The 14,080-nt window shown below is 31.8% G+C and overlaps 1 pseudogene; it reads left to right on the top strand.

The window, feature by feature from the left end:
- Window positions 1-11,304, top strand: part of LOC123193104 — a 33,154-nt pseudogene extending 21,850 nt beyond the window's left edge.
- Window positions 11,305-14,080: the final 2,776 nt, after the last annotated feature.

Here is a 14,080-nt window from a genome sequence, read left to right on the forward strand (position 1 = left end):
TAATATCTTGTCTATATACATGTTTTGACTTAAGCCAAACAATCTATGCTTTTTATCTCGATAAATTTTAATCTTATGAATGTAGGTTACTTCTCCTAAGTCTTTCACGAAGAAACACTTGGATAACCAAACCTTTATTGATTACAGGTTCAGTATGTTATTTCCAAAAATCAATATATCATCAGACATACAATACTAGAAATGTAACTATGCTCTTACTAACCTTTTTATACACACGACTTGTCTTCATTTTTTACAAATTCAAAATCTCGTACAGCTTCATCAAAACAAAGGTTCTAGCTTTTGGAAGCCTACTTAAGCCTATAAATAGACTTTGGCAGCTTGCATAACTTATTAGTCTATCGAGTAAGAACGAAACCATTGAGTTGTGCCATATAAACGTCCTTTACAAGGTTACCATTCAGGAAGGCAGTTTTGACATCCATTTGAAATATTTCATAGTCATGGTATGCAACAATAGCAAGCATAATCCTAATAGACTTAAACATAATGACTAGCGAATAATTTTCATCATAGTCAGTGCCATATTTTTGTATGAAACCTTTGGTAACTAGTCATGCTTTATATGTATGCACATTACCTGCCATGTTAGTTTTCTTTTTGAAAACCCATTTGTATCATATGGGTTTTACTCTTTCAGATGTATCCACTAGAGTCCATACATAGTTCTAGTATATAGAGTCTATTTTAGATTTCATGACATCCACCATTTATCAAATTCGAAACTTGAAATAGTATCATCATAAGCCTTAGGTTCATCATTAGAGATGACTAATATGTCATCATTTTGAGTGTGATAAAACCAAATGTTTTTGGCTCACAACGTACTTGTTTAGATCTATGTAGCTTTTATATGCTCTAAGGTTGTTCCTCTTGAGGTTAAGGAACTTCCTTATGATTAACTATCTGTGATGACATATTGTCCTATCTAACATCTGTGGTATCTTATAGTACAAGAACTTTAATAAGTTCTATACTCTTCTTATTGGTCTTCTTGAGAATAAATTTTTTTCTCAAGGAACATATAAATATGAGCAACAAAGACTTTTTCACTTCTCTGGGCAGTAAAAGTAGCATCCTTTAGTTTTCTTCAGGTAGCCCACAAAGATACACTTTTTAAGTTTAGCATTTAGCTTGTTCGAAGCCAATTTTTTGACATAAGCTTTATAGTCTCAAATCCTCAAGTATTTTAGATTGGGCCTTCACCTAATCCATAACTCATATAGAGTTTTATTCATAGATTTAGATAGGACATAGTTCAATGTATAGGTAATAGTCTATAGGGCATATCTCTAAAAAGAAATGGATAGACCAATGAAACTCATCATAGACCTGAACATTTCCATAAATGTCTTATTCCTCCATTCAGGTATACCATTATGTTATGATATACCATGAGAGTGAGTTAAGAGATTATCCCATGCTCTTTTAGGTATCCTCTAAATTCAACACTTAGGTATTTACCTCCTCTATCACTTTGAAAGATTTTGATTTATTTCCTAAGATGCTTTTCTACTTTGGCCTAGAATTCTTTGAATTTGTTAAAGCATTCAGACTTGTATTTTAACAAAAACACATAGCCATATCCACCGAGGTCATTAGTAAATATGACGAAGTAGGTTTCCCTATATCTAGTATGCATTGTCATGGGCCTACACACATCATTCTAAATGATCCTTAATAGTTCAATTACCTTTTCACTATATCTAGTGAAGGGTGTTTTGGTCATCTTACCCAATAGGTATAATTCGTATTCATTATAAGATTGAAAGTGATATGATTGTAAGACTCTTTATTGAAGAAGTTTTGATATGCTTTGGTCCTATGTGGTCTAGCCTGGAATATCATAGATATATGGTGTTCAGTTCATTTGTTTTCAAATTTTTATTATTTTACACATTCAAAATTTTGTTATCCAGTTTTAGAATGTACAAACTATTATGCAAATCAACCGTTCTATAAAAAATATTATTAAAGCTAATGGTTATAGTATCACCAACAATAAAAAATGAATATTTTTCTTTGTCTAAAATAGACACAAAAATTAAATTTCTAAAAACAGGGGAAACATAACAGTAATTATTTAATTCTAAAACAAGCCCTGGGCAATCTAAGATAACAAATTTCTATGAGTAATGCATCAACGTGTGCTCCATTCTTAAATTGTAGGTTAACCTTTCCTTTGGCAAGCAATCTACTATGTCATAGTTTCTACATATTAGAACAAATATGAGAACCACATTCTGCGCCTACAACTCAGGATGAAAAAGGAGAATAGATTATCTCAATGGCAAACATACCTAAAGTAGAGGCTTCAACTATATTCTTTTTCTTGTTTTCTAGAAAGATCTTACAATGTCTCTTCCAGTAACTAGTTTTATCACAATAGAAGCAGACAACTTTCCCTTTTCCTATACCCTTTATTTGTTGAGTAGTAGTATCAAGTTGCTTCTTTGCATTGGGTTCAACTTTAGCATTAGCCTTGTGTTTGTCGTTAGCTTAAGTTTTAGGTGTTTGGCTTCAACCATAAGCACGTTATTCGAAGCTACCATTCATACCTTTTATTTAGTCTACCTGAACATGTACAACAACTTTTCCAAGGATTTTCCCTTCTTATGTAGGTTAAAATTCATAATGAAATTAGCTTACGATTTAGGAAGAGATTTTAACACCAAGTTAATGGCAAGCTTATTGTCTATGATGAAGCACAAGCTTGCTAACCTCTCAATATAGCCAATCATCTTAATTACATAAGGGCTAACTTATCATCTCTAAGAGAGTTCGTAATCAAAAAAAGCATTTGTCACCTTATAATAGTCAGCCCTCGCATAAGTCTCATATAACTCTCGAAGGTGAGCAAGTATGGATGGAACATCCATTTCATCATGTTGTTTTTTAAGTTTAAGTGTCATGAAAGTCAACATAAGGCACTTAACTTCCATAGAGTCATCAAGATATTTGTTGAAAATATCTTTATCTACTTAGGTGACATCGAGAGCAGGCCCTTTAGATAACAACCTTTCAAGGATATACAACCTTGGTTCCTAACGAAGAATAATTCAAAGATTTTTATACTAATCAATGAAGTTACTTCAATCGAGTTTATTTTCTTTTTCGAGAATTGATTGATACGTTGGGTTTGAAATAATGATTATTTGATCTATAACTTACATAAAAAGATAATTAATAATTTTATTCATAATTAATATTCATTTTAATTATGGATTTAATTAATTAAAATACTCCCACTATTTTCCTTAAATCAATAGCCTTCATTATTGTACTCAAAAAGTTCTGATGAACTTTCTAGTGAACTAAAACCCATCGCATTAATTCTCCCCTTCACTTTAGCAAACAAGTTCAAATAATCGAATAGATAAATTTCAAATTAATCACCAAAAGCCCATGATCGCAAGTTAGGTTTTGATCTAACAAATAATATAGCCTCAAAAGTAACTTTCGGTATCAATAGGGTGGATACTACATATCACCTTGCATCGACAAATGCATTCCCTACTCATACATTTAATATACTTTACCTTTGCTTTGATGAACAAGCAAAGTACACTAGTTAAGTCAAATCCAATATGAATATCTAATTTTTCACCTAGTAGAAGTGTACCATTTGCTTTAACAAACAAGGTTCCAATGAACAAGAGTTTAATTAGGGTATCATATGGGAAGACACCAATTTAATCTCAAACTTAATATTTAAATTGAGGATTTTTAATTAATTGGTTTTATCAGATTTTATGTCAGATGTTAGGTGATATCTAAAAAAATATAACCATTCACATTTATCCAACAATGTAAAATTAAAATGTGTTAGTACACATCCATAACTAATATCAAACCTCTCGAGCCAGGAAAAGTCTAACTAGTCAACCTAGGTGAATATTTTGTCTTCGGGTTTTTATTTTTGCGCTTGTCCTTTTCACCTCTAGTCTTCAATAATTACATAGTTTTGTTTCCTAGTTACATAATTCTAAGAAAACAAAATAACTACCTAAGCACCATGTATACATACATCTATACATACACATCCAATTAAAACTAAATTTTAATTATTAATTAGCCAAGTGTTAAAATACATTTTTATGCCTAAAACTTTACAAAATAATCATTCAATTGCAAGACTAAAGGAAATTTTAGTTTTGATTCTAATTCAACAAAACTCGAACCAAAATCTGATTTTTAATCTTGAAGGGCATATAGGCATCTTACGAGGCATGTCAAGGGCATGATAGAAGACCATCATCCATAGTTTGTACCAAAAACAATCATGACTTAGGCATAAAAACTGCCTAGCCATGAGTATGTTCAAGGTGCAGCAAGTGCACCAGCAATAAAGTGCAACCTGGACAAAAATGCCTAAAAATGTGTCATCTAGTAATGCACTAGCCCATACCTTAGGAATAGGATAGGGAAAAGACTACCCTACCATAACCCAATTGACTCGCAAGATAGTTTCTATACAAGTGTGCATTACAGCATAGAGCAGCCTTGCTATGTGTCATACCACTCTATTTGGTTTTTATTTCAACAGTGTAGAGTGGTGTTTCTAACCTTGGTTTTTGGACTTTCTAATGATGGGAAATCTAGAGTCATCGTGCAAAGGCAAGCCAACCATCTTATGAGCAACGGTGGCGTGTAAACCATGCTTATGTGACAAACTAACTATAAACCTGAAATTTAATCTTGCATCAACAATTAAGCTCAAGAAAATTTTAAGAATAATCACTCAATAAATTTAACACATCTTTACATTGTTCTTGAACTCAACAAATCATGTGGCAACACGATTGCAAATTAACTTTACCAATTTTAGAGTTTTGACTATTTATCAATTACATGTAACAACATATAAATATAATCAAAATTTGTAGGTATATTTTTATAAAAATATGTCTAAACCTAGCTCTGATACCATTATTGGTTTTTAAGGCACCGTTAACCGGCTACACATTGAAATTAAAAATTTTAAAATCTATTAAAGATCATAAAACCCATCTAGGATACCAATTTTAATGCTTAGATTCATACATACATAAGGTGTTTAGAAATTATACCTTTGTTATTGGCTTCTCCGAGACTTCACGTAGCTATGTAAAGATCGTTATCCAACCCTCTTAAGGTAGCGCCTTGGTATCTATGCAGAGCATGAATAGAAGGCAATCCAAAAAGAAGGTTGTTAGGGCTTCTGTCAACTGGATCTTGGAAATTAGATCACGACAAAGTGAGAAGAAGGTCATGACAATGAAAGCTTGCATCAACAAGGTTCTAGACATGAAGATGTGTGTTTAGGATGAATGTGTTGGCTTTTTGTCAAAATTTTGACTCAATCTAAACACTTTTATTTATAAGGTGTGCAAGAGTTCTTATTGAATGAAGACTCTTAATTTATTGAAAGTTTTAATGCATAAAAATCCTAATGAAATTAGGACTCCAACTCAACCTAAACTTTCTATCAAACAAGGGCTTTAAAAAATCATTATTTAATTAAAACACTTATGAGTTAACTCAGCCAGTTGACTCGTATCCATCATTTCACCTTTTCGATTGGACTCCTAAGTGAGTCCAATCAAAACTATGTCATGCATTTGCATCATGCAATATGATATTATACACACCAAATGATTTCAGTCAAAACACATTTATACTCTTCTCTTTTTCCATGATCTTAGGATTGTTATCAAACAATGTTTGCCTCTTGGTTTGTATTAACCCTTTACTACATGTGACCCATAAGCTCTCTATCAAATTGATGGTGCCTAAATTAAGGTCAATTTTAGACACATACTAGGATTGGCCTATAGCAAAGCATTATGACCACTTAAACAACAAAGTATCAACAAACATTTCTATAAGCTTTTACAATATCACAGTTATGTGCAATTCAATCTTTTTCTCAACTGATATCTTTTGGAGCTAAGACATAGAAGTGTATCATCTTAGTAGTTTCTCAATATGGGTTGATACACATTAATGACTGTAATACCCTCAGGTACGTTCCAAGGGTATTTGTGTCTTTTGATCATACTTTGAGACATTTCCAATTTTAAATTTATATGTTGAAATGTATATGTGTGTGTTATATACAAAGGAATTACAAAGAAAAAAATAAAGATATATATATATATATATATATATATATATATATATATATATATATATATATATACATATTAATATATTAAAAAGTATGTAAATATATATAGAGAGAGGGAAAAGACAAAAAAGGTAACTTTTATCCTTTTTCCATCATTCTTCCGTCTCTTCTAGAAGAAGGCAGTTTTCTTCCTTTCCTTGTTGTATTTTTGAAGAAAAGTGGGTGATTTATAAGGGTTTTGGATGATAAATAAGGAAGGAAAAGAAAAGGAAACACTTTGGAAGCCTTGGTAACCAAAAAATCTCATTCCTTTACCTTTTACCTATGTTTATATATATATTCGATGCATGTTATATGAATATGTTAGTGTGTTTTGGTGTTGATTTAAGATGGTTTTGGTGATAAAGGAAGCAAGACAACGAGGAGAAAGTCAACTTGCGAGGATTAGCTTGAAACAAGGTAAGGGGTATTATTTTTAATATGTTTCATGTTGTATGCTTTTGGTTCCTTAGATCTATGTTATAAATGATGATTTTGAAGTTGAGTAATGTTGTTTTGCCATTTGGGGTATCTATGTGTGTGATTTTGTTGATGGCAAAGAGTTGGTTAATATTTATAATTTTGCCACTGATTTTATCCCACATTTTGACTATCTTATTTGATGTATCAGGAGTGCTATTATAGCTTTTTGGAACACTCTTTGAATTCTCTTTTCAATGATATATAGCTTGTATGAATTAGAGACCATTTGGACTGTTAAATTGCATAAACAAAAAACCTGTCTTACCAAATAAACAGTAAAGACAGTTTTTTGCCATTGAGTTCATCCCACATTTTGGCTGCCTTATCTAATGAATCATGAGTTCTATTACAGCTTGTTGGAAAGCTCTTTGAATTCTCTTTTGAATGATATATAGCTTGTATGAATTAGAGATCGTTTGGACCGTTAAATATGGTATGAACCAAAAAGACTGCTTTACCCAAATAAACAGGAAATATAGGTTTTTGCCACTGACTTCATCTCACGTTTTGACTGCTTTGTCTAATGAATTATAAGTGCTATTATAGCTTATTGGAAACCTCTTTGAATCCGATTCTTAACGATATATATCTTGAATGAATTAAAGACCGTTTAGACTGTGAAATTATATGAAAAAAGAAGGTTGTCCTACCAAATGAATGGTTTTGTAAATAGTGTTTCACAGTTTTTAGAAAGAAATAAAAAGAGGAGAAAAAGGAAAGGAAGAAACAAAGAAAGGAAAGGAAAGGAAAGAAAAGAGAGAAAAAGAAAAGAATAAGAAAAGAAAAGCAAGAAAAGAAATTTGGGGTTTAAGATTTAGGGGTTATCCCAAGAGTATGGTCTGGTGAGTTATGAATAGATTTAGATGGAAGCAAGATTAATAAGATATAAGACACGCATGCATGCTATGGACTATGAGGGGGCACTTTATACTATATCGCTCGCAGTAGGGCACGTCTGTAGTAAGGCACATCCATAATATGACATAGACCCCTAGTAGTGTCCACTCACAATAGAGCATGCTCGTAGTAGAGCTCAATTGAGATTCAAAAATAGTGTAGTGAAAGAAAAGAAGAGTGCTCGAGCTTAAAAAAGTGTCAAATCCCTATAGTCAGCTTCCAAAAAGTATCAAATAAACACCAAATGGGATAAAGTATGACTCAAATAGTAAAGAATGAATTAGATTATCCCCTCGATTTCTTATGAAGGTTATGATGTAAGATTGAGTCCCAAGAGTGAGTTAGAACAGGAAAGGAGATAGTTTACTTAATTCTTTCCCCTTTCTGAGCGTTCGTATCTCTCACTTCCTTTTCTTTCATGATTACAGGTACAGGTAATCGAGGTAATTACGAGGTAGGGTCAGGTCAGCGAAGATAGATTTGGTTGGTGCAGGCTATCTCTGGTTTATATTACATACATACAATCGCATGTTCTTGTTGATTGTTTACCTTTTTGAAATGATTGTATAGTTATATAAGATTACTCCATGTTTTCAAATGCTATCAGATGAGTTTTCATATGAGTATATACATCTTTTGTTCACTTCCAGATTTTCAGTTTTCTTAGAATAATTTCTAAACACTTTTAGTGATGCATTCATGTTAAAGTATTTTAAAAGAAAAAAATTAATAATAATAAACGCTCTGGATATTAATTCGTAATATTTCTCCTTTAGTGGGTAATACTTCTAAAGAGGGATATTATAATGACTTATACAGATTAGGCTATAATCTCATCCCACTGTGGCTATAGATTCAAGCAGTCATGAATGTCTTTTACCATTCACATATGAGATACCTTCTCTTATGCTTAGGAGTGACGAATCCTTTATTGATCAACCATAGTTTCTATACATCTCACGATATGGCTAATCACTACCTTTATAATACTCCTATTACTATGATATGTTGGATAGTGTCAAACCATACTGATTCTTATATGAGCAGTCTGGCAACCTTAAGTTAAAGGATCACATGCACCTGAGGTTTTTAGAAGATTTGTTCCATACACTAGAGCAAGCATCAATATGGATATCCTCTAGTGGGAATCTAATAAATATGTCTATAATATGCACTTATGTGTTACATCAAGCCGTTAGTAAACAGCTTTAATATATGAGAACTATTACCACTTTTCAATGGGATTGCTCAATACGATGATAATCTTTTCACCATTACATATGCCCTTAGTCATTGTAATGTCAAGATTATGAACGTTTTTAAAATGGTCACTTAATATGTGTATAGAGTTTCCACGATCAGTTGTCTGATCCCCTTGTCACAGTTCTACCATTATAAGGGCATGTTATTCGCATAATCATATAATAGACAAAAATATGAACTAAATAACTATAAATCTTTTTATTAATTAATAAGGTAAATTACAATTACAAATATCAAATCAATTAGCTTTAGGGTATTACCCTAACAAAGATTACTTTGTAAATTTCATATTTTGTCCATCTTGTAATGCTTTCATTCATTCTTTGGACATGTTAGTGTATTAAACTTACGCTTTATCATCATCAAAACATTAAAATCCAATAATTATACTTATAGCGATGGGCAGACGGGGGTGGTCAATGCTACATAAAAGGCTACTTTCCTTACTTAACTCTATTATGCACTTTCACACACATAAGAACTTATCACTTTTTTGGGTACCAAGACCATGTTGTGGTACCATAAATGTAACACCCCCTCTAGTTACATGTTTTTACTTAGAATATAACCTTAGAGACATGCATTATTGGACTATTTAATTCAAAACCTTGTAATTTAATACATGATCATAAGTATTCAAGCTTGCAAAAAGGTGAAATCTGAATTAATACCTCATTTATTAAAACTCAAAAATGTAAGAAATGTCTTAAGACTCAATCTGAATGGTTATTATGCATAAACAAATACGTAAAAAAGAAAGACTAAAAATAACATTCATGCCCCTCACCCATGTTAACTGTTCGCAAGACCGGTGGTTCACCCACATGCCCTACTATGCACCTCTACTTACAAAAAAACAAAAAGGAACATGTAAGTGAAAACACTCAATAAGTTGGTAACCTCTTGACACCTATATAAAACTAATAAACCTGATGTTTGATTTGTGATTTGAATATGGTCACAACTTAACACCCTTGTGCCCTAAAATAGAACATCCATAAAGGTTACTAAAGCCTAAGCTAAAATTGGCATCTCTAATACCCTAGTGAAAGCATAAGACACCTTGCTTGTCATTATCTATCGTGTCTTACGCACATGTCATACAATCTGTTAGGCTAGTTAACTAGGACACCCTAATCACATGAGAAAATCTAGTAGTGATCTTATGAGACATAAAAGAGACCCATTAACACTTTTCAAAACCCCGTCATTTGAAAAGCCAAAAAAAAAAAAATTATTTCTCCTGATTTCTCATTGCATCATACAGGTATAATTGGAAGCCTTGTAAGTTTGATGTTACTAATTCTTGGGATATAGAGGTTGCACAAAATATACAGAGAAAAAAAGAGATCAAACTCAAGGAGAAGTACTTCAAGCAGAATGGTGGTTTGCTGTCACAACAACAATGTACTTCATCTGATGGTAGTATGGATAAAAGCAAACTGTTTGATTTAAAGGATTTAGAGAAGGCTACTAATCATTTTAACATGAATCGAATACTTGGTTAAGGTGGTCAAGGAACTGTTTACAAGGGAATGTTGACAGATGGAAGAATAGTTGTTGTAAAAAAATCAAAAATAGTTGATGAAGTTGGTAAAGTTGACGAGTTTATCAAAGAGGTTGTTATTCTTTCACAGATTAATCATAGGAACATAGTTAAGCTTTTGGGTTCTTGTTTGGAATCTGAGGTCCCTTTAATAGTTTATGAATTCATTCCTAATGGAACATTTTTCAATTATCTTCATGATCAACTTGAAGAGCTTTCACTAACACAGGATATGTGTTTAAGGATAGTAGGAGAAATTGCAGAAGCACTTTGTTACTTGCACTTTTCAGCCTCCATGCCAATCTATCGCCAAGATATCAAGTCTATTAATATACTTTTGGATGACAAGTATAAAGCAAAAGTAGCATTGGGACTTCAAAATCAATCATTATCGATCAAACTCATGTCACAACTAAAGTATTAGGAACCTTCGAGTATTTGGATCCAGAATATTTTCTTTTAAGCCAATTCACTAATAAAAGTGATGTCTATAGTTATGGAGTCATTCTCATTGAACTTTTGATAGGGAAAAAGCCAATATCTTTCACAAGGTTAGAAGAATTCAAAGGTTTGGTAGCATATTTTGTTCATTATATGGAGGAGAATCATCTTGATGATATTCTTTGATGCTCAAGTAAAAAAGCAAGGCAAGAAAGAAGAGATCATGGCAATGGCTAATCTTGCCAAAAGGTGTTTAGATATGAAGGCGAAGAAAAGGCCAACAATGAAAGAAGTTACAATGGAGTTAGAAAGAATTAGATCTTCAATAAAAGATGGGAACAATCAAGTGAATTATCATGAGGAAGCCTATGACAGAACCCAAGTATTTGAGGCTTGGGATTTTGATTCTACATCAATAAGTACTACTTTTGATGGCATAAGTCTATCAATTGACGCCCAACCACTCTTAACCAACTGTTCATCACAAAAAAATATATATTTGTAGTGCCTATTTGGTTAATATTGTAGCTTAATATTCTCATTGTTGGTTAATATTATGGCTTAATATTCTCATTGTATTTAGAAAATTACTTTCAGTTAGCATATATGACTTGATTTTGTTTTCTTATAGTCGCTCTAGAACATCAATAGATTGAGTGCTAATAGACCATTGTAATTGAAAGTGATTCAGATATTGTATTAATTTAAGGCCAGAAGACTTATTCCCACCCAAGGTTTGTTGAAATTGGTACCAGCAAAGTATTGAAAACTCAAATTCCCACTTGTGGGTTGTTAAAATTAATCTAATCACTTAGCGGTAAGGGTAAATTTGTCATTTAATTTGAAATATTAAAAAAATTAAATTTTATCATGTTTTCCCTGCTTAATTTTAAAAACTAACAATTTTCTTCTACTAATAATTTTGAAAGGTAAACTTTTCCCCCGCTAAGTTTAAAATTTTTAAGCGACCTTCCTTCTCTGATGGCACCCTTCTCATCCCAAGACCAACGCAATCCATCTTTGACTGTCTTCTCTTCCTGCTCTTGGTTGTCTCTGGCTTGTCTTCGTCATCTAGACAAAGACAAAGACGAAGCGTTTTCATCAATGTTGACAAAAATGTCGTCTTCATTTGAATCTAGACGAAAATTAAGTGTCTTCTTGAAGACGCTTCATCTTCTTCAACACTTCATCTATAGTCTAGATGAAGGTCTCGAACACTTCATCTATACCCAAAGATGACAAAGAGTAGGAAGAGAAAGCAACCAGAGACAGCCAGCCGGAGAAGGAAGGTCATCTAAAAATTTTAAACCTAGTAGGGGGAAAAGTTTAATTTTCAAAGATTGCATTTCAAAATTATTAATGGGGGGAAAGAATAGTATTTTAGGGTTAATGGGGAAAAATAAAATAAAGTTTTATATTTTTTAATATTAAAGGTTAAATGATTAGTTTACCCTTATAACTAACTTATTCCTTTAATTTTAACAATTCACAGGTAAAAATTTGGATGTTCAATACTTAACGGATACCAGTTTGGGGATTCAACAAACCTTAAGTGGGAATAAGTCTTTTGGCCTTAATTTGAATGAATGCAGTTCCCTTCAGCAGCAAAATACCACACCAAATTAATCTAAAAAATAAGGTTGTGATCTAAACTGTATTAAGTGTAAGAGTATGTGGTAACATGGTACATGACTCAATGGTTTGATCCTTATTACACTTAAGCAAATGAAACGACCAGGACTTGGGAATTCTAATCAAACTACTTGTAAATGTATATAATGAACAAATTTTAAATCTTGATTAGTAGCAACATAGTTTTGTTAATTTAAAAAAAAAACATATTTTGTATATTGTTGTCGTATTTATGTTTTAAAAGCAAAAATAAATAAATAAATAAAAAGTAATATAGAAGTGTTTCATGTATTATATCTCCTTAGACTCCAATGCAAAAATTAAAAACAAAACGATAGAGAAACTTGTTTTTCTACCAAAATCAGATAAACATGTGAAAAATCCACATCAAAGCATTTTTCATAATAATGTAGAAATAAAATAAACTTATTCAAATATTAGGATGGGTGTATAAGTCACTACTTTTTCATCATTTCTGAACAAGTTAAAATAATCCAGAGAAATCAAAAGACATGATAATATTTCATATAAAGGAATCCTATGTAATTAAGTACAAGGCAAAACAGCCAACAAAACTAAAAATGCAAAGAAATAACCCAATGACACTACAATTTCAATTAATAACACATAAAAAAATTGTTAGGTAATTTTAAACCATAGACATGTTAGTTTCACAGAGAAAATGAGCGACGATACACATTACAATTAGAAAGTTGCTTAACCATATAGTCCCTCCTAAAATTCATACGCAAAACAAAAAAGAAATTAATCTTATGCTCTTATCTTAAAGATATGTTCTTTAATATCAAACAACTCTTTAACTATCCAATTGATTGGATAGGATTCCCTAATAATAAAAAAAATTAAACAACTTTTATTGGTCGAAATCATTTAATTCCATTAATGGATTGAACAACATCATTAATGTGTTTTTTACTTCGACCTTTCTTTTTTATAAAGTTGTTATCTCTCTTATTTGTCTCCTTTATAAGTTTTCCCAAACTTACCAATTACCTCAATCAATTCTGAGAAGTTGTCATCACTTCTCCTATTCTTGTTAGTACCAATCTTTCTATTAGGACCAATATTTGTTGTTTGACATATTGGTCAGACTATATCATTTTTTTCATGAACATTATTCTTATTATTCACTTCACTAATCATTATTGTTTTTAGGGTTTTCACATAAAATTAGTAATAATGTGATGAACAAAAAAAGGCCAAAGAACTTTATCCCACCCAAAGTTCATTGCAATCCTAAAATGGTGCCTTTTATGTGAAAGGAATGTAAAAGCTTCAAATAAAGAAAACACTACTAGTGTTCAAGTCACTTAATCACAGGTCTTGTGAAAGTTGCATCTTAAACAAACAAATAAAAGAAGTGAGTTTTTACGAAGCAGCAAATGAACCAAAAGCAAAGAAGTTAGAGTTGGTTCACACGAACGTGTGGGGATCTATTGTTATGTTATACAATGAAGGCTCAAAGCAATACATGGCGTTTATTGATGAAGTGGGCAAAAAGATATTGGGTTTATTTGTCGAAAAATATATTTGATGTTTTGACACTTTCAAAAGGTGAAAAATCAAGGATGATATTCATGTCATACTTAAGGCTGGATGAGCTCGACCGAGCTCGGCTAAGGCCGGCT

The sequence above is a fragment of the Mangifera indica genome, chromosome 12 (genome assembly GCF_011075055.1).
Source record: "Mangifera indica cultivar Alphonso chromosome 12, CATAS_Mindica_2.1, whole genome shotgun sequence".
NCBI lineage: Eukaryota > Viridiplantae > Streptophyta > Magnoliopsida > Sapindales > Anacardiaceae > Mangifera > Mangifera indica.